The sequence below is a fragment of the Periplaneta americana genome, chromosome 4 (assembly GCF_040183065.1).
Source record: "Periplaneta americana isolate PAMFEO1 chromosome 4, P.americana_PAMFEO1_priV1, whole genome shotgun sequence".
In the NCBI taxonomy this organism is placed as follows: Eukaryota; Metazoa; Arthropoda; class Insecta; order Blattodea; family Blattidae; genus Periplaneta; species Periplaneta americana.
In genome coordinates this window covers 28,681,036-28,701,844 of record NC_091120.1, presented here as the reverse complement: position 1 = coordinate 28,701,844, position 20,809 = coordinate 28,681,036, and the positions used below count along the sequence as shown (strand labels likewise).

General features: G+C 35.7%; 1 protein-coding gene and 1 non-coding gene across 8 annotated transcripts in view; one reads left to right on the top strand and one right to left on the bottom strand.

Moving 5' to 3' along the window:
• LOC138697644 (spondin-1-like) overlaps positions 1-5,588 on the bottom strand; it is a 741,699-nt gene extending 736,111 nt beyond the window's left edge. For 6 of the 7 annotated variants that reach the window (XR_011331591.1, XR_011331590.1, XM_069823071.1 and 3 more), the window contains exon 1: positions 5,430-5,588. The gene's annotated coding sequence lies outside the window, so the exon portion shown is untranslated. The remainder of the gene's footprint in view (positions 1-5,429) is intronic. The other variant, XM_069823073.1, reaches the window with a different exon arrangement.
• Positions 5,589-6,549: 961 nt separating this feature from the next.
• TRNAK-CUU (transfer RNA lysine (anticodon CUU)) lies at positions 6,550-6,622 on the top strand. Its single transcript has one exon. It is a non-coding gene; the product is annotated as a tRNA-Lys (tRNA).
• The last annotated feature ends 14,187 nt before the right edge of the window (positions 6,623-20,809 follow it).

Genomic DNA, 20,809 nt, shown 5'->3' with positions numbered 1-20,809 from the left:
ATTATGCAATAAAGTAGGCGATGTTTGGATCGTGTGCCTTAATTCTATTCTCAATTATTATCTTAGCGTATGCTCGATTACACTACCTCTAGCGCTTGAAAGTGGAACTAGCCGCTGGCGCACAGAGAAACAAAACACAGGAAAATTCGCTCAGTGTCCATTCTTTATAATCCCTATTCGCTGTTATCTCCAGTCATTCTTCCATACCCCAATAATCTGGAACTTCGCGTCCACACTCACTTAATTTCAGCTTATTTTCATCTTTTTCAAGGAAGAAATCCAACCTTCCCAAATATGTAGCAAACTTCACAGCTGATTACTAAAAATGGAGGGAATAAGCTGTTACCAACTCACAGTGTTATCACAGTCTAGTATATACAGTCACGAAGCTTGAGTTTTGAGGGTGCTAGGAACAATAGACTGTGCCGGTACTATTTCGCATTGTCTATAATGAGGCGATATTAGCGATCCTAGTGGTTAGCAACTATCTCTGGATACATATTCACTACGTATTGAGCTTCGTGACTGTATATACTAGACTGTGGTGTTACGATGTAAATGGCAGTGGCGGACCCGGGTCCATTTGCCGCGAATTTCAAGCTCAAGAGGATTTCAGAAAATAGCAATTTTTTCCTAGGAAAAGAAAATAATTTGGATTACAATGCCTGCACGAATTGTCATACATTTTTTTTAAACGAAAAGCAAAAATTGCACAAGAAGTCTTACAGATACGTTTAACTCTGTCCCAAAATTCACTTATTGAAATCAACCCATTCTGGAGTAATTATTTTTTTTTCTATTATACCAGTATATATAATTTATCAATAAGTTTAATAACAGATAAATTGTTATATAATCTACTGTTTGGAAGATAAGTCAGGTTGAGTTTGCAGTAAAAACTTCACTTTCCACAGGCATTTGGTCCTGTATAAACATCAGAGGGTTTCACATAAGTACAGGGACATAATTTTATTTTTGCTAACATTTTTAATATTAACCTGGCTATACCTTTCTATTAACGATTGAAACAGGAAACACCGTTTGCTACCCCTTCCACGACTGTAGTTCGATGATAATATCGTAAAATACAAATCACTTTACTACGTATAGGAGGGAAGAAAAGTAGTTCATCCATTTATGTAAACTAGGAAATATCGCAATTTTGAGTTTGATAATTTTCATTGGGTTTTTGTTTCATCAAAATACAGTAATGTATTACTCACGAATTGAGCTATCCATTCGGACGTATTAACTATGCAGTGTATATTGTACTGTTACAGCACATTAGCGTACAATATAGAGAATGAAGTTAAATTGAAAAATAATCATAATATGGATATTTAAACACATTTTTGAAAATGGTGGCCGTTCATTTCGATACAGGCTTCAGTTCTTTTGTGCATATTATCACACTATAGACTATTATACCTAATTCCAATTACCAGTTTCCTCCTTCGTTCTAGTAACTCATGTTGAAATAATTCTGTACCTACTCTATAAAAGGGTGCCTTACGTACTGTAAATTCATTCTTCACTTCTGCCCGATCCGAAAAGATAAAATTACTCAGAAATGCTATCTACTGTCCGTTCAAGTGATTTTGTCGCAAGGTCGCAGAAACGGGGGTCACGTGACAGTTAATTACTTAACGAGGCCCTTTTATTTAAGTTATTTTAAACAGTTGCATAATATTACGTAGACGTCCAATTCCTAACATAAATTAATGTTTCCGGAAAAGAGCTAAGACAGCCCAGCTACTAGACTTTACAGAGGGGCGAACAGAAGCAAGTGGGGGAAACCGGGATACGACGTAGGCAAACGGACGACAGTACCTGTGCGAAAATGTCATTCAATATTGAAAGCTCCTTCGTCACTGGAAAACGCGAACATATTTCTGGAACGTACTGTACTCGCTAACTCAGTACTGCTTACGCGCCCTCGGCTCTGTGTCGTAAACGGTTGGAAGTTTACTAGTAGAAGGGGTGGGAGTGAAGTACATTCAAAAACTCAGGTACAATAAAAATTGAAGTAAAAATGAAATGATGTCCCTGTATAAGGACAGGAGTGAAACATCACTTACGGAGTTGTGTCCATAAACTTTTGGTAGAGATTGTATCTACAGTTTAATATCTGTCATCACTCGCCGAATGTAGACTAGTATCATAATTTCGAACGACTATAGTTTACAGCTAAGATCTAATAATATTTTGCAACTTCCATGCTTAATACATGTACATAAATTAACGGCGTTTGAGTACTTCTTGTGTTTCCTCAATCTTATCTGCCACAAACTCCGTCCTGGCATTAAAGAGCAGTGCTGCCCTCAGAGCAGATCCCCCATCCAATTTAACTTCGTGCTAGTAAGACCTCACATAAAATATCAAGAATTTTGATCATCAATACAGGAAACGAGCTGGAAAAATTTCTGAAGCAACGATAAATCAAAATAGGATTTCTTCTGTGGGTTGAAAATTACTCTGATTCATCGTGCTAACTGCACAGACAATTCATAACATGATAATATACTTACTTCCTTACTTACTGGATTTTAAGTAACCCGGAGGTTCATTGCCGCCCTCACATAAGCCCGCTATTGGTCCCTATCCTGAGCAAGATTAATCCATTCTCTATCATCATATCTCACCTCCCTCAAATCCATTTTAATATTATCTTCCCATCTACGTCTCGGCCTCCCTAAAGGTCTTTTTCTCTCCGGCCTTCCAACTAACACTCTATATGCATTTCTGGATTCGCCCATACGCGCTACATGCAATGCCCATCTCAAACGTCTGGATTTAATGTTCCTAATTATGTCAGGTGAAGACTACAATGCGTGCAGTTCTGTGTTGTGTAACTTTCTCCATTCTCCTGTAACTTCATCCCTCTTAGCCCCAAATATTTTCCTAAGCACCTTATTCTCAAACACCCTTAACCTATGTTCCTCTCTCAAAGTGAGAATCCATGTTTCATAAGCATAAAGAACAACCGGTAATATAACTGTTTTATAAATTCTAACTTTCAGATTTTTTGATATGATAATATGTGAAGTTTAAATGTTTTGAAATGTAAACTTATTTATGCACAATTTACTATTTCCATTTTCGTTTCAGAATCATATAAAGGTTCTTAAATTAACTTAACTTCTAATAAAAACATTTCCTTATCACTTAATTACTCTTAATTATGAAACACAATTCTGTTAAATTATTTAGTTTCATTTATCTCACAAAACTGTACGTGTTAAGGATGCTGAAAACCAATACTTCCCGAATATTTAGATAATTACATTTTTAACAACACATTATTTCTTCTTTATATTCATTCTGTAAAAGGAGTAAATAAAGAAATCATAATAATATATTGTCCTCTGTGACTCAGAGGTGTCCTTAACGAATAGAGATGAACAACGATCGAGAACGCAAGACTAACAGCTCCCGTAAAGCCGAAAACCCGCACGACAGTGTTGTATACGTCGCGTCGTTGACGTAAAGACTGCTTGTGAGTGTTTCGAGACGTCGAGATTGATCACTCCCGAAGTCCCGAACGTCAAGCAGCCTTGAATCGCCACAGTTGTGTATACCTGACTAAACTTTTATCTACTTTGGCAACTGTTATATATGTACAAACAATCAAATAGCCTATTTAAAACATCATCTCTACCTTTCAGTATATAACAATTCGTTCCCAGTCTTTATTTAATTACTAGGCCCTTATTAAAACGCTAGGATTTTTTTTTTCATGTTTGAGATCAAATGTGCAATCTCATTAAATAAAAAGATCTTCTCATTGTTGATTCTGTTGCTAATATAGGAATCTGGATACATATGCAGAAGATGTGGGTAGATTCAATAATGACTTGGAAGATTGTGGTAGAAAAAATAAAGGGGGAAAATAATATAAAAATGGCTTCCAACAGGGACATTCGATATAAAAAAGACCTTCTCATTGTTGATTCTATTGCTAACATAGTAATCTGGATCCATGTGTAGAAGATGTGGGTAAATTTAATGACGACTTGAAAGACAGAGATGGAAAAAATAAAGAGGGGGGAAATAATATAAAACTGCATTCCTACCGGGACATTAAAAAAAAGACCCTCATTGTTGATTCTACTGCTAACATAGTAGGCTAATATGGATCCATGTGTGGAAGTTGTGGGTAAATTTAATAATGACTTGAAAGACAGTGATGGTAAAAATAAAGGGGGGGGGGATAATAAAAAATGGATCCTACCAGGACATTTAAAATAAAAAGACCTTCTCATTGTTGATTCTATTGCTAACATAGTGTTCTGGATCCATGTGCAGAAGATGTGGGTAGATTCAATAATGACTTGGAAGATTGTGGTAGAAAAAATAAAGGGGGAAAATAATATAAAAATGGCTTCCAACAGGGACATTCGATATAAAAAAGACCTTCTCATTGTTGATTCTATTGCTAACATAGTAATCTGGATCCTTGTGTAGAAGATGTGGGTAAATTTAATGACGACTTGAAAGACAGAGATGGAAAAAATAAAGAGGGGGGAAATAATATAAAACTGCATTCCTACCGGGACATTAAAAAAAAGACCCTCATTGTTGATTCTACTGCTAACATAGTAGGCTAATATGGATCCATGTGTGGAAGTAGTGGGTAAATTTAATAATGACTTGAAAGACAGTGATGGTAAAAATAAAGGGGGGGATAATAAAAAATGGATCCTACCAGGACATTTAAAATAAAAAGACCTTCTCATTGTTGATTCTATTGCTAACATAGTGTTCTGGATCCATGTGCAGAAGATGTGGGTAGATTCAATAATGACTTGAAAGATAGTGGTAGAAAGAAAATAAAGAGCGATATAAACTCACCATTCATTCTATTAGTAACACTGATAGTAATAATCTTAGCTATCTGTAGTGTGTGAGTATGAGAAATGCACGAAAGACTGTAATAGTATAGATAGGAGGAAATAATAGGCCTAACTTAATATTAGCTTCGAACCCGAACATTTCAAAATAAAAACGCATCGCCCATCTGCTGATTCTATTCCTTACACTAATAATAATTCGACTCATGTCGAAAAAGTTATGAATGAATCCGCCAATGACACTGAAGACAAGTGACAACTGGTAAAAAAAAAAAAAGAGGGTAAAACAGTTGCATTCAGATATTCCAGCATTATTGTTGATGTCATTTGTTACGGAATATCGTAAATTTTCCCGCCAGATAACCAAGTCAGTGTGTTAAAAATATATAATTTTAAGTGTACAAAACTAATTTTTAAAATGCACTATACAACTTTATATAATTTACGGCTGATCGTCGAATATTTTTCAGTTCTTTTAAACGGTCATTGCTTTTGTAAACTTCGATAGACGTTGGATTATACTAATGAAATACAGAGATGACAAAATATTATAATAATGCTAATCAAAGCTCCTCATACCTTGGTGTAGAGTCGCTCACGTTGTCTGCCGTGCGTACAGCGCCGTCACTGCGAGTAACAGACGAACGAATGCACTCGACGTCCTCTCGCAACAAAGCCAGACGCGTAACTGAATGCCAAGACGCCGGGCCGGCGCTTCATTCCAGAAACGACAAATAGATTACACTAGCATCGGCAGTGGCAATTTATCGGCTCAATTTTCTCCTGCAGACACCAGTACGCAATATTCTGTGAAACAGGAAAATGAGTCATTAGCACACCAGTGACGGTATGCATGGGGGAGGGAAAAAGATGGATGCGCATGCATGAGTGCAACAATCCAGATATAGTAATTACTACTCTTGATTAAGAGCGCAGTATTTACAACTGATTGTGAGGCAGAGCGAACTTCGTTATGCTGCGTGACAGGATTTCATGTTATTTCAGTGAACTTATCACATGTCTAGCAAATTCAAAGCGACAGGCATCTGCAGTTTATAAATAATTACTGTTCCTTCACTGTTGTATGGACAATTATACAGAATGTCCACATGAAACCTTCACACCTTCAGATGTAAATAACAAATTATTGAGACATGATATCTGGATCGGTTTTCTGCATGTTAATCAGAAACTGTCAAAGTTTTTATAGGAATATTGTTGGATTGCTAAATTGCGTTTTTTGGTTGCAGGTGTGAATTTTGGTGAAATCTGAAAGTGAAGGAGATGTGGATACCTCAGGAGATGGCACAATGTGTATCCTAGTTTATCGAGACACGATCAGTAACTATCTCGAATAATTTCGAGGGGAAAAATTGTTCCGGGGCCGGGCATCGAACCCGGGACCTTTGGTTTAACGTACCAACGTTCTACCAACTGAGCTATCCGGGAACTCTACCCGACACCGATCCAATATTTCCCTCTATATCCACAGACTTCAAAGTGGGCTGACAACCGTCAAGCAACCAACAATGAGTACACACTAACTCCGTGTGACTTAAATAGTGGTTTTCTGTTAACGAACAGTGACGTGTATTATGCAAATCAAGCTTTCAGGTATAACTCCCTGTAAAGTTTATTTGAATAATTTCGAGGGAAAAATTGTTCCGGAGGAAAAAATTGGATCGGTGTTTGGTAGAGTTCCCGGGTAGCTCAGTTGGTAGAGCGTTGGTATCTTAAACCAAAGGTCCCGGGTTCGATGGCCGGCCCCGGAACAATTTTTCCCTCGAAATTATTCAAATCAACTTTACAGGGAGTTATACCTGAAAACTTGATTTGCAGTAACTATCTCCTTTCACCATGTATTTATTTCCCCGAGATTTTTATAAATTCTATAAATTTTATAAATACATATTTGCTCAGTGATCAACGTTGTTTTTCATGTTGTATTGCTGTAGCTTTTCGTTTTGTTTTTGGCTCCTGACTCAAATTTGCTTGGGAATTTAATTTTTAATTATGGACATTCTTACACACTATCATTACACACCTATGCCAACAAAAAAAATATAGAACCTGCAAGGAACATCAGCACTAGGCACTTGATTTAGCACTCATTATAAAAATTAAAAATTTTTAAATTATGGTTTATTTAACGACGCTCGCAACTGCAGAGGTTATATCAGAGTCGCCAGTGTGCCGGAATTTTGTCCCTCAGTTCTTTTACATGCCAGTAAATCTACTGATATGAGCCTGTCGCATTTAAACACACTTAAATGCCATCGATCTGGGCCGGGATTGAACCCGCAATCTCGAGCATAGAAAGCCAACGCTATACCGACTACGCTACCGAGGCCGACCACTCATTACAAAGAGATCCGATATTGTTGACTTTGACTACTGTGTTTATGATTAATTATTTAAAACAGGCCTACTATTACACTCTTATAACTTGAACACATTAAACTCTGCAGTCAACTTATCACTGTAAACTTAAAACAGGGTCATTCCATACAAAATTTTAAGAATATGCCAGCGATGTCATGCATTTTTTTGGGCTTTTAATATAATAATATTATTATGAAAATAAATTAAACTGCCAACTATGACCGCCATATCATTAATATTTCAGTCATACGGATGACTGAAAAATGGGTGGCAGTTACATGTTATCCATCATTTAAAATATTCTAGACACCTATATGAAGTGTCACCGAAACTAAACAGACGTCATTGTAAACCTGAATAACCATGTTTGAATACCTAAAAGACTAATCAGAATAATATTAAGGCATGCTCATAAAAAACGCCTCACTGAAAAAAAGAAATAGTTTTATATTCGAATGCACCAATTTAAATTGATGCGAATTTCGTTAGTATTAAAGTAAATCTTATTTCTAATCCATCTCCCAAGTTTTATGACATTATCTCAAAACACCTATTAATAACTGAATTAATAAAATTATTAATCTTTGTTCCGACGGTCGAAAATCGCTTGCTGTGTGTAGCAATCGCAGCGTTCGCGAGGCTTCATAACGATGAGTAATCTCAAACGACCATCTCCCTGACCTTGATTGCGCAACATTCTGTACGACGGGAGAGCCTACCTGCTGAGCTCCTTTGTTCCGGTGAGTTATTTTTATTAAAAACTGACATGATATTTAAGTCTACATTCTGGAATCATCAGACCCTAAAGAATTAAACACATGTTTTTTCGACTGTAAAAATGAGGTGCATTTTGTGTTCTATATTTTTTTAAATTATTTTACGGTGCGTAACTATTTAAAAAATTATATATATATATATATATATATATATATATATATATATATATATATATACATATTCATTTTAAGGGTATTTATAAATAAGGATCTCCTTTTTTCGAATTGCATTGAAATGATTTTTCCATCTTCCTTTACATAGTAAGAAAACTTCAATGAATGAAACCGTGTTATTTGTTAAACCAATATTTTAAATGCTGATTGCTGCAAAACTATGAAGGATATAAATATAATATTGCGTTAAATTTATATTGAGAACATACAAAATAACCTACTATAATATTTTTAACTTTTGAGACATCATGGTTCAGAAACATACTTTTTTTGCATGGAATGACCCAACAATAAGCGAGTTTTGACGCGATTTCTATAACAGTCTAATTAATTACCTACTGCATAATTATCTGGATAATTTAATACTTATTTTCTCAATTCTGATTTTCAGTTAGTATCTAGTTCAATTTTCATAAATCACTTTTAAAAAGCTGAATTTTGAGGCCCCCAGGATATTGAGGCCCTGGGCAGAGGCACCATAGGCTCCTGCTTAAATCAGGCCCTGAATGTGGCGTGTTTCATTAGGAGTCAACTAGAAAAAACAAAATTATCATCCTTATCTGCACCTTGAGGCCGCACAGTGTGCAATTTTCCCGATCTAGGTAGACAAAAATCAAATTTCGACTAGTTTAGTTACGCATAGGTGAATATGAATTCGTGTTCTTTAACATTTGAAGAATGTTGTGAGCAATAGCTTTTACTGATTTATCGGCAGCAAACTGTATTTAGAAGGGTATAAACTTTGAGTTCTTCCTAACACTCCTAGCTCCGGTTCAGTTGTAGACAGAGAGGCTTACTATGTGGATGAAAAAGAACCAATTGTTAGTGATTTATTGTGTTCTGAAACATGGAATTTGTTCATATAGGTACGTTCTTACTAATGCAACTTCAATTACAAGTTTATAAAGTATTTTCCTTCTTACAGTAGGGTTTAAATATTACAATTGAAAACCTTATGTTTTTAAAGTTCTTCAAATATAATGTGAGTTTTAGTATAGCCGGTCACGTCCGGTTAGAAGAATTCGTTTACCATTTAACATAGCATCATTTAGAGCAGGGATGTCGAACAGCGCTCTCGAGCTGTGAACCTTCATTCCTTCCTTACCGTGCAACGGTTCAACACAGGTAGCAGGCAGACCGGGCGAATGATTGTAAACAAAAGCGAAACTACTAATGCGGCGGCTGGTACTTAGATAACTTTTATACATCTTACTAATTTTTAGGAGCTCATTTTACTTGTAGATTTGCACTTGAAAACTTTGATGAACGAAGAATGTAGATCTACATGAGGATGGATGGATGGATGGATGGCTGGATGGATGATAATAATAATAATAATAATAATAATAATAATAATAATAATAATAATAATAATAATATCGTTTTGTCTACTGAATCATTCATGAATGTTGTTCGTTTTATCATAAATAAATCAGAAATCATCATAATAATGTTGCTAATTCATGTTTAAAATAAAGACATTATGTGTATGTGTTGTAGTAGTGCAAGTTCAAAAACGTAAACTGTTTTGATGTATAAAATTAATTAATCTTACTATGACTTGAAATTTGTTCATAGTTTTTGTTACAGATTCAAAAATATCTTCTCCTCGAGTTCGATCCTTTAGTAAAATGACATCTACAAGGTCTTCATGAACATTGAAATCTGAATCGACATCCCTTATGAATATAGCTAGCTGCGCCGTATCTTTGCCGTCGGTACTTTCATCAAGAGCTAGTGCATAACAAGTAAAAGTTTCCATTCTTGCTGTCAGTTGTCCGTCCAAGTTATCTCCCATTTCTGACATACGCTCAGCAACAATATTACGGGACAAACTTAGAGATTTAAAAACATTCCAGACATACCTCTTTTGCCTTTTCACGAGCGGAACCGGATCATTTTTCTGCTCCATAAGCTTCAGCATGCATTAAATTAAAGTGCCTTTTAATATTATTATGGCTTAGGTATCAAAGTTTCTTTCTACATATTAAGCAATGCGCCTTTCTGCCCTTTAAAATAAAGAAATGTTTATCTCATTCACTATTGAAACGTCGTTCCATATCCATACCAGCCGCCAGAGTTGATAAACACACTGCGTACAGAACACTGCTACAGTAAGGGTAGACTGGCCTCACCGCACCAGCTCAGGTAGTAAGCAGTACCTAATCGTTTCACAACTTGAGAGCGCTGTTCGACATCCCTGATTTAGAGTGTTGAATCCTTGTTTCAAAGTTTGCGCATTCTTGCGCATTTATAAGTAATTATTTTTTTTTTCAATGATGGGGCATACGGTAATTGTTCCATGTTTGGCTTAACAGCAGAAAAGAATCATTGACTAAGGAAATTTTTAATCACCGTGAGAGTGTTTTAGGCCTACAAAATTATTCATATGATATGGAATAACAGTTTAAAAATACATTGGACACACTTTTATCTAACCTTAACAAACGCACAATGAAGCAGAACGCAAATCATTAGCTGGGCAAAATTAATAACTTCTCTGCAGTCTACCGCATTGTTATGAAACTTTGTACATGCCATACAGGTGGTACATATGACTTGTGTACAAACTCTGATTACGTTTGCAGAAGAAAAACTACCCCTTTATAGCGAGTGCATTTAGACAGAATTAATAACTTCTCTCCTATCTAAAAGATTTTTATGAAACATTGTACGGAAGTTACAGGTAGCATATATTTATTGTGCACAAACTATATTTACGGTTCCATAAGTGGAACCACTCCTTTTAGGGATGCATTTAAACAAAATTAATAAATTCTCTCCTATCTAACAGATTTTTATGAAACTTTACACAGTAGTTTCAGGTGGAATATATTTTTTGTCTACAAAGTCTGATCATGTTTTATAAGAGGAACTAGCTCTTTATAGTGGTACATTTAGACAAATTAAAAAAAAAAACTTCTCTCCTACATAATATATTCTTGTGCGAGATCGTGCGTATTTGCTTGCTTTCCGCACAAAACCAACACGCGGTAAGTGTGAAATACCACATTCAGTATTCCCAACGTAACACACATAACAATTTCCCTATTCTTACCGCTTAAGCGTCATATTCATTTTGCTGCTTTAGGCTTTTAACATATTATTTTTAAAGACGTTCAATATAGTAATAATCATAAATTGGAAACTTACCACTGCAATTTCACCTAAATTGCACTGTTAATTATTGTTTTTAAATATTTGCAAAAATTAAGTAAACTCTACAACACCACATAAGTTACTGCATTTGTAATGCAAGTAACATTAAGGAAGCCGTGAAAAAATCAACAAGATTCCAGACTCATCACAGACTGGGGGGAAAAAAGACAGACGTATATCACGGCCTGCTGCAGTATAGTAAACACAGAAAACATTTTATAGGAACAATGTTGAAGATAGATATATTTGTTTTCCAAAGTTGCCGTCATTTAACAGAAACCAAGATGGAGATTTCATTGCAACTGATTAGAAATTCCTCTTTCAGGTATGTAATAAACGATCTTCGCACAAAATAATATACGATACACGAGCGGTATGTTTGTGTTCATGTTCTCGGAAATTAAAAAAGCTCAACTACGTTTCGCTTTTTCAATCTTTTCCTCGAACATGAAAACGTCAACATACCGCTCTTGTAACGCATATTAGTATTATGCAACTTTGTACAACTTCTACAGGTAGCATATAGATGTAATCAGAATTTGTACACAAAAAGTAATTTATATGCTACCTGTAACTCCTGCACAAAGTTTCATAAAATCTAAAGAGGTGTTCCTTTTTTTTTTTTGGAACCGTAAATATAGTTTGTACACAAAAATATATCCTACCTATAACTTTCGTACAATTTTTCATAAAAATCTGTTAGATAGGAGAGCAGTTACTATTTTTGTTTACAAGCACTCCGTATAAAGGGGTAGTTCCTCTTACACAATCGTTGTCATAGTTTGTACACAAAGAATATGTGCTATCTATAAGGTCTGTACAAAGTTTCATAATAATCCGTTGGAATGCAAAGAAGTTATTAATTTTGTCCAGCTGGATTTGCGTTATTGCACACTGTGGGCCGTGCCAAGAAAGTCTGAGATTAACATTATCTTGTGCCCTTTCCATACTCCAAGGAACTGTATATAGATATTCCACCTTAGGTTGGTACACTTGCTTTTCGTTGAGCAGCAAAATCATTGTTGACCAGCGTAATTAATAAAACTTAAATTCTCGGTTATAATTTTTAGCTATAAAATTGCTTTATAAAGAAGGGAAATTTTAGAACTAGTAGACAGGAAAAGTTTTAAAGGTGCATATATGGGACAAAGAGAAATATTTGTGCACGGACATTGCCGCAACGGACGAAAGTAATGGTCATCGAACTTAATTTCTCCACACACGGAACAAAGATCCCGACACACAATAGTTAGGAAATTGGCTGGGTGCCAGGAAAAAGAAAAAAGAAAGGTGAGAAAAAAAATACATGCCTCCGTCGGGAATCGAATTTCCGTCCAACCAACAACCAGTCGCTTTATCCAACTCACATGACCACACACTAAAAACTAGGGCTCACAAAAAAAAAAAGAGACAAAGCCGTTGACGCCCAGGGGAGTGAAATTCTTGTGTTCGCACTACTACGTTGCATCCACACCCACTTCATTGCCTCGGCTGTGGACGTCGATGAAAAAGAGCCAGAAACTATCACTCCTCGCTCTGAAAGCAACTTTCATACGTCCATACGACTGAAACATGTTATTTTGAGGTAGAATGCCCCTCACAATTTATATCCAAGAAACCATAGTGTTGAAAGAGCACAAATGCATATCTCTGGCTTTCTGTACACGATCAAGGTGCGGGTGACGATTATGATTTTGTATTTCCTATTGACCCGAAATCAGGGTTGGCCGAGTAAATTACACTATACATATTTTACGTAAATGATACGTAATTTACGAAGCGTATAAAAACTAATTTTTACACGACTTTCTACGTGGAGTAATTAGCGGGACACATACTGCAGTTGAGCCATAATAATAATAATAATAATAATAATAATAATAATAATAATAATAATAATAATAATAATAATAATAATAATAATAATATTAATAATAATAATAATAATAATAATAATAACAATTATTATAATCATAATATACCACTCTTTCCAGTCACTGATAACTCTCTTTTTTTAGTCGCGTTTTCATATTAACTAACTTTTTGTTTAACTGAGAGTCAGTGAGATGAATCTCAAATAGTTTCTAAATTTATCATATTTCTTCCTGATGTCTTTATACTGTATTATGATGAAACCTTTTTTTTATTTATCTTCCGGTAGGAACAACTTTTTTTACATATGACAATTTTAATCCGTGGCGTTACAGCCCGTGAAGGGCCTAGACCGACCAGCCGGCTGCTGGCCTCACCCCCACATCCCGAAGCAGAGGTGGACGATCATCCAACCAGAATGGAGGTATCGTGTGGTTGGCACGATGATCCCCCCAGTCGTTATAGCTGGTTTCGCAACCGGATTTCGCTAACTATCGTAGCTCCCCAAGTGCATCACGATCCTGGGTGGGCACCAGTCCCATACACTGACCGAAATTTCATGAGAAAATTTCTTCCCCCATGAGGACTCGAACCAGCGCGCATTCCGTAACGCGAGTCCCAGGCAGGATGCCTTAGACCGCGACGCCACGGCGCGGGACACATATGACAATATCGTTATTTATTATTATTATTATTATTATTATTATTATTATTATTATTATTATTATTACATAATTAATTTATTGGTATGTCGGAAAGATAAAAGGAATTGTTGTTATCGTATTATATTACATTATACTGTAGAATTATGTTTTGTTTAAAGGAATGTAGTAATTTTCCATTATACTGTTTAAAGTGGAAGAGAAAGCCAAATGGTCTTAACTCTGCCAGTCAAAATAAAACATTACGTTACAATGAAGACAAACTGCAGAGTTCATATCTAAAAATAAGAATTCTGAATTTCCTCATTGCGCTGGAACAATCTCTATTATATCCATAGGGATACTGAATAAGACCAATACGCATTTGTAGAAGTAAAATCATTATTTTCTGGTATGAATTTGAAAAATAATAGTACATTATGCAACGAGCCTATAATGATAGTAATTAAGACGCAAGTATGTTTGTTTATGAAACGAGCGCAAGCGAGTTTCATAATTTTCATACGAGCATCTTAATTACCATTATAGGCAAGTTTCATACGACTTTTATACTCGACCATATTTCTAACTTGAAATTATTCAGAAGTATACATTTTATTTGTATCTGACAGAAGATCGGAAGTGACCTTGCTCATAGCTCTTGAATTGTGAGATGTGCGCAGACGCGAAAGTATTGATTTTTTCCATAGGAACAATAATGTCATTGACCTTGATGTAATGCAGAGAATGTATAACCTGGAAATTGATTTAGAATTGAAAAACGAGATGACAAATTGAATTTATTTGAATATTATTTACAATTAACGCTAATTATTAATAGTAACAGAACATAACCTTCTGCGACAGTATTGGATTTCCAGCCTCCGTGACGTTTCGCTAGTTGTCTTTCGATTGCATATCCGAGAATAATCGAAAACCTGAACTTTAATGAATAGGTGTACTTTAATGACATGCATTAAAGGACTGCTACCAGGTGTATAATTACTACATTTCGGCATGGTCGAGCATAAAAATCATTAACTCATTGCTAACATTTGCTAATGCTCTTATTTAAAAAAAAATCAATTAAAAATTACTTCGGAATATGTATTAGGCCTATATGTCTTTCTTGTGTTAAATTCTATTTAATACCTGGTTAACATGTTTCGATCTATTGTTGACCTTCTTCAGAACTGGTTGTTGCTGGTCTTGGCGTATACAAACTCAAATGTAACATCTGCAATAACTTCTACGTAGGACAGACAGGCAGATCATTTCAAACACGTTACAAAGAACACATCACAGCCATAACAAAATTACAAAACACTTCCACATATGCAGAAGACATCACAAATACTAACCACACCTACAGAGACATCAACACAGACATGGAAATTCTACACATCCAACCAAAAAGCCAGAAACTAAACACATTACAACAATACGAAATATACAGACACACAAGAACAATCCAAATGAAATTCTCAAGACACAACTCAATTTCAGAACACACACACTCTTTGACTCCACATTACACTACACAAACACACCCCCACAGGAAACAAAACAAAAGGCGCCAAGACCAGCAACAACCAGTTCTGAAGATGGTCAGACCGAAACATGTTAATCAGGTACGATAGAATTTAACACGAGAAAGACAAATAATACATATTCCGAAGTGATATAGTGTTAAAAGATGTGTAATCAAGATGTATAAAAATTACTGTTTAGAGAGAAAATGTTAATTTCAAATTATTGTGATATCTGTGTTTTTCTCTTTATTTTTACCTTTTATTCTGTCATTAATTAATAAAATGTCTTAAAATTATGTGGAATGCTCTCTGAGCATGAGTATGTAACTTACTCTTTCTGGGGGTGTTAGAGTAATTATAAAAACAATATGTATCTTTGTTTGGGCATGCATATTATATTGTATAAATAATAGTACATTATGCAACGAGCCTATAATGATAGTAATTAAGAAGCGAGTATGGATGTTTATGAAACGAGCGGAAGCGAGTTTCATAATTTTCATACGAGCTTCTTAATTACCATTATAGGCGAGTTTCATACGACTTTTTATGCTCGACCATATTTCTAACTTAAAATTATTCAGATGTATACATTTTATTTGTATCTGACAAGATCGGAAGTGACCTTGTTCTAGGTCGTGAATTGTGAGATGTGCGCAGACACGAAAGTATTGATTTTTTCCGAGGAACAATAATGTCATTGACCTTGGTGTAATCCCGTTAAACTTGGTATAACCTGGAAATTGATTTAGAATTGAAAAACGAGATGACAAATTGAATTTATTTGAATCTTATTTACAATTAACGCTAATTATTATAGTAACAGGACATAACCTTCTGCGACAGCATTGGATTTCCAGCCTCCGTAACTTTTCGCTAATTCTCTTTGGATTGCATATCCGAGAATAATCGATACTTGCGGTTTTATAACGGTACAAAGCTGACTTGTCATTGACTGAACACCTGTAAGCTGAGTTGTTATTGGCTGAAAACACCTGTACTTTAATGAGTAGGTGTACTTTAATGACATGCATTAAAGGTCTGCTACCAGGTGTATAATTAGTACATTTCGGCATGGTCGAGCATAAAATTATTAATACTACTGCTGTTGTAACGAAAACCTAATTATTACCCTTTGAAGTATATTTTAAGACTTTATGATCCGACTTTAGGCTCGCAATATTAGGATGATGAATGGTTCTACCCTTATCAATTTATATGAAAAATCGAGTACAAGAATAGAAAGAACCGCGGAGAAGGGAAAGGCGGGGAAGAAACTGCAAAAAGAAAAGAAGCTGAATGAGATTGCTGATAAGGGGGAAAGAAAGGAGCTCTCCCTTCTCCCTAACCGCTTATTGCGAGGTAATTTGTTAGCTTTACCAACTGATTTCCCAGTTCGCTACAATTATTTTAGTCGTGTATAACAAATAACCCAGTAGGATAACAGGAAGCGTTCCTTCATTGTACAAAGAATAAATTTGTGGAATCACTGAAGCGTACGTCAAGAGTCCTCATCCGCTGGAAAGATAGGATATTATTTTTTTATTGCTTAGGCCTAATGTTGATAAAAACCGGTGTAATCAAATTTAGTACACACATTTCCCATCAACGTTAGATTAAATTAAAAATGAAATCAAAGAATCAATAACCACATATGTTCTTGGTTTGGAATTGCATAATCACTTAAACAGGATCAGTGTACTGTTACCCATGATGCAGTGGGTACCCAAGATGGCGTGTATTTTTTTCTCTCTGAGCCAAGATAATACCACAGTCTAGTATATACAGTCACAAAGCTCAATACGTAGGAAATAAGCATCCATAGATAGTTGCTAACCACTAGGATCGCTGCTGTCGCCACATTACAGACAATGTGAAATAGTACCGGCACAGTCTATTGTTTCTAGTACCCTCACAACTCAACTTCGCGACTGTATATACTAGACTGTGATAATACTTCATTACTGTTTATAGAAGAAGAATAATTTTAGAGTCAGATAACATGAACATGCATTATAATACAACATCGTTGTTCCTGCAATAACGCCTATGTGACATATTTATCGATTTTCAGATTTTTGTTCTATTAAATAACTTAAATAGTGATACAGCAAATAGTAAAACTCCTATATGTAATTATATTTATTTCTTTCGAAATGTAAGAATTCATAATCTCCTATGTACCACTGCCATCGATGAATAAATGTGTTTTTGCTTCCTACTGAAAAATTTTATATTTTGCACATAGGAGTTATTGTAGGAACAACGACGATAAGTATATATCTATAACCATTGCTGCCAACACCCCTAAAGCAAACTCCTGCCGATACTCCTGTTGCACACAATAAGTCTGGGGTGACTTTAGTTCATTTGAACTAACACAAGGTACTTAGAATGAACTGACAAACCACAATAGTTTAACATGGCTTGCGTACGTATGGGAAGAACCATGGTTTACGAGAAAGATAGTCTACGGTGCGAATCGTAGTCACATGGTTATCATAGTCTAGTCATGGCCATCGTGACAATCGCCTAATATAGATACCAGTGGCGGCTCCTGCATATTTCTTAAGAGGAGGAAAGAAATTAACAGCACTAAATGACACCTTCTTGAATGAAACATGCTACAAATTAGCCTACATGCATACATGCAAGACCAGATAGTGTTCGGGTTGGCCTTCCCTTCTGTATAGCAATAATCTATTCTTGTGAACTGAGTTTCCTAAATTGTCCAAAATGTTTTCACTTCCATTAATTGTTGAATAATTGCACTAATTAATAATTACAAGGAAATTCACAACCTCGTAGCATTTTTCGAGCACACTACAGCATCATACGTGTTGGAAGAGACTAGCCACTAACTCGTAACCGGAACCGTTTTACGGAAATGGAAATGGGAATGGGAAATAATCTGAGGAAAGCGAGAACACTGCACCCAATCACGTGGTCTGTGTTGCCACATGTACATTTTACAAGTTCAGTATCACATACTTTTGAAGAATGTCAGTTCTTGTAAAGTCATACTATCATTATTGTTCAAAGCTGCCGGTGGCCGATTAATTTTTTATGTTAAAATGATGTAGTTTGGAGTACCTACTTTCAGTTTCAAATATATTTGTACAAAACTGACAACTTGGCTGTTGCCCTGTCTAGTAAACAATGAATAGAAGTGAATTTCAGGGGCCAACTACGTAAAACTACTTCTTTGTTTTACATAAACCCGACTTTAACTTTCAAATATCCACAAAAGTTTCAAACCATGAATAGTAGCCTATATAAAGTGCAATGAATAATATTTTTTATTTATAATTTAAAAAAAAAAAGTTTACATGGTGTCTTTCATAGCGTTGCGTTAAAACTGTTTTTGTTGTGTCTCCTCCTAGATGTGTTATAGTCCGGTTGAATGCAACATCGTTAGGTGGCAGCGGTAGAGAGAACGACCAGTCGGTTTCTATTTCCCGCCCATGACTGATTCAGAGGAGGATCTCCTCCCTCTCAGTTCATTTACTTGCTTTAAAACTCTGCTTCTTTCTCTGGCCGCTAGTGCGCTGTTGTCTATGTGTGTTAACTGCAGTAGAGGAGGAATGGAGTGCCTTTCCTCTACACAGACAATCTCGCATCTTTCTCACAGTTTTTTACAGCACATGAGCGCGCGTCGTTTAAAACTCGATCAACCGAGTTTTTCTTATAGCTGTGAACTCAAAAATTATCGAATCTTCCTTGAATTTCAAGGCACATATTTTGTTTGGTATTTACTTTCAGAAGAAGAAAATGTGAGGAGGACGTTCCTCCCTTCCCTCCCCCGAGGAACCGCAACTGATAGATACATGTTCAAAGTTCTAAAAAACCAAAGGAACTGTTATATTAAACTCATATGATATAGGCCTAATCGATTGTGATCGCAAATGTTATAGAATAGTCATTCTATTCTTCAAGAAAATAACAAGTGACTATCACAGTTTACGACGGTAGACTTTTTACTGCAGTACGAAAAGTTTTACGAAACAAGAAATTTTACCACAGTAGAAATTTAATATTTACCGGCGTAAGCTACCATGGTAATTACTGACCTTTTATGAAACAGGCTACTGATCGTAAGTCATCGTCTGTAAATTTAAGATCTTGTGTAAGAAAAGAAAGATCTTTTTTATAAGTAAGAAAATTTGATACAATATAGAAATTCCTTAGACCCTACATAATTTTATACAGGTTTTATAAAATTTTAGTCCATATTTTGCTCCATATTTTGAAACATTTTAGCCCGTACGTATGTAAATGTTTAGCCATTTGTATTACATACGAATCCTAGCCCTGCTGAAGCAAATGCTTTTGCAATGGTCAGTAATATCTCAAGTAGCATTTCCCTTCATCGTACGAGCCTAGTGTCTTCTCGCAGATGTCAACTTCTCAGTACCTAAAGAGACAGATAAATTATGGACGGCATGTCAAAAATCACTTGTCTGAAAATGATTATTTCCGTCAAAAAAAAATCGAAATCGAAGTTTCACAACGCAAGACCACGCATACTACAATATACTTCGTTGTGTTTCCCAATAACATTTTTCCAGAAAATTTTATTTCCCAACTACAATGAATTCCCAAATCAAATTATTCCAATTTCTAACTCCCAATTCACTTTTTCCAATTTTCCTCTCAATACAATTTTTTCCCCACATTAAAATTATTCCAACTTTTATATATTTTCCCCAAAACAATTTCTCACATTGAATAATTTCAAGGAAAAAATTGTTCCGGGTCGGGTATCAATCCCGGGACCTTTGGCTTAGCGCACCAACGCTCTACCGGCTGAGCTACTCAGGAACTACATCCGACACAGTCTCAATTTTTCCCTTTATATCCACACACCTCAAGTGGGCTGACAAGACGCCAAAAAGCCAACTTTGAGTGCACACAAACTCTGTGTAGCTTGGATATATGTAAAGGGAAAACTTTAGATGGTGTCTGGTGTAGTTCCTGTGTAGCTCAGTCGGTAGAGCGTGAGTATGCTAAGCCAAAGGTCCCGAGATTGATACCCAGCCCAGGAACAATTTTCCTCTTGAAATTATTCAAGTCTGCCTCACGGGAGCTATACCTGAAAGGCAGATTTGCATAATTTCTCACAACCTGAAAGGCAGATTTGCATAATTTCTCACAGTGTTCTTAATATCCACTAATTCTGTGCACTAATCCGACACAGTCTCAATTTTTCCCTTTATTTTCACACACCTCAAATGAGCTGATAAGTCGCCAGAAACCCAACTTTGAGTGCACACTAACTCTGTGTGACTTGCCAGCCCACTTGAGGTGTGTCGATATATGTAAAGGGAAAACTTTAGATGGTGTCTGGTGTAGTTCCTGGGTAGCTCAGTCGGTAGAGCATGAGTATGCTAAGCCAAAGGTCCCGAGATTGATACCCGGCCCAG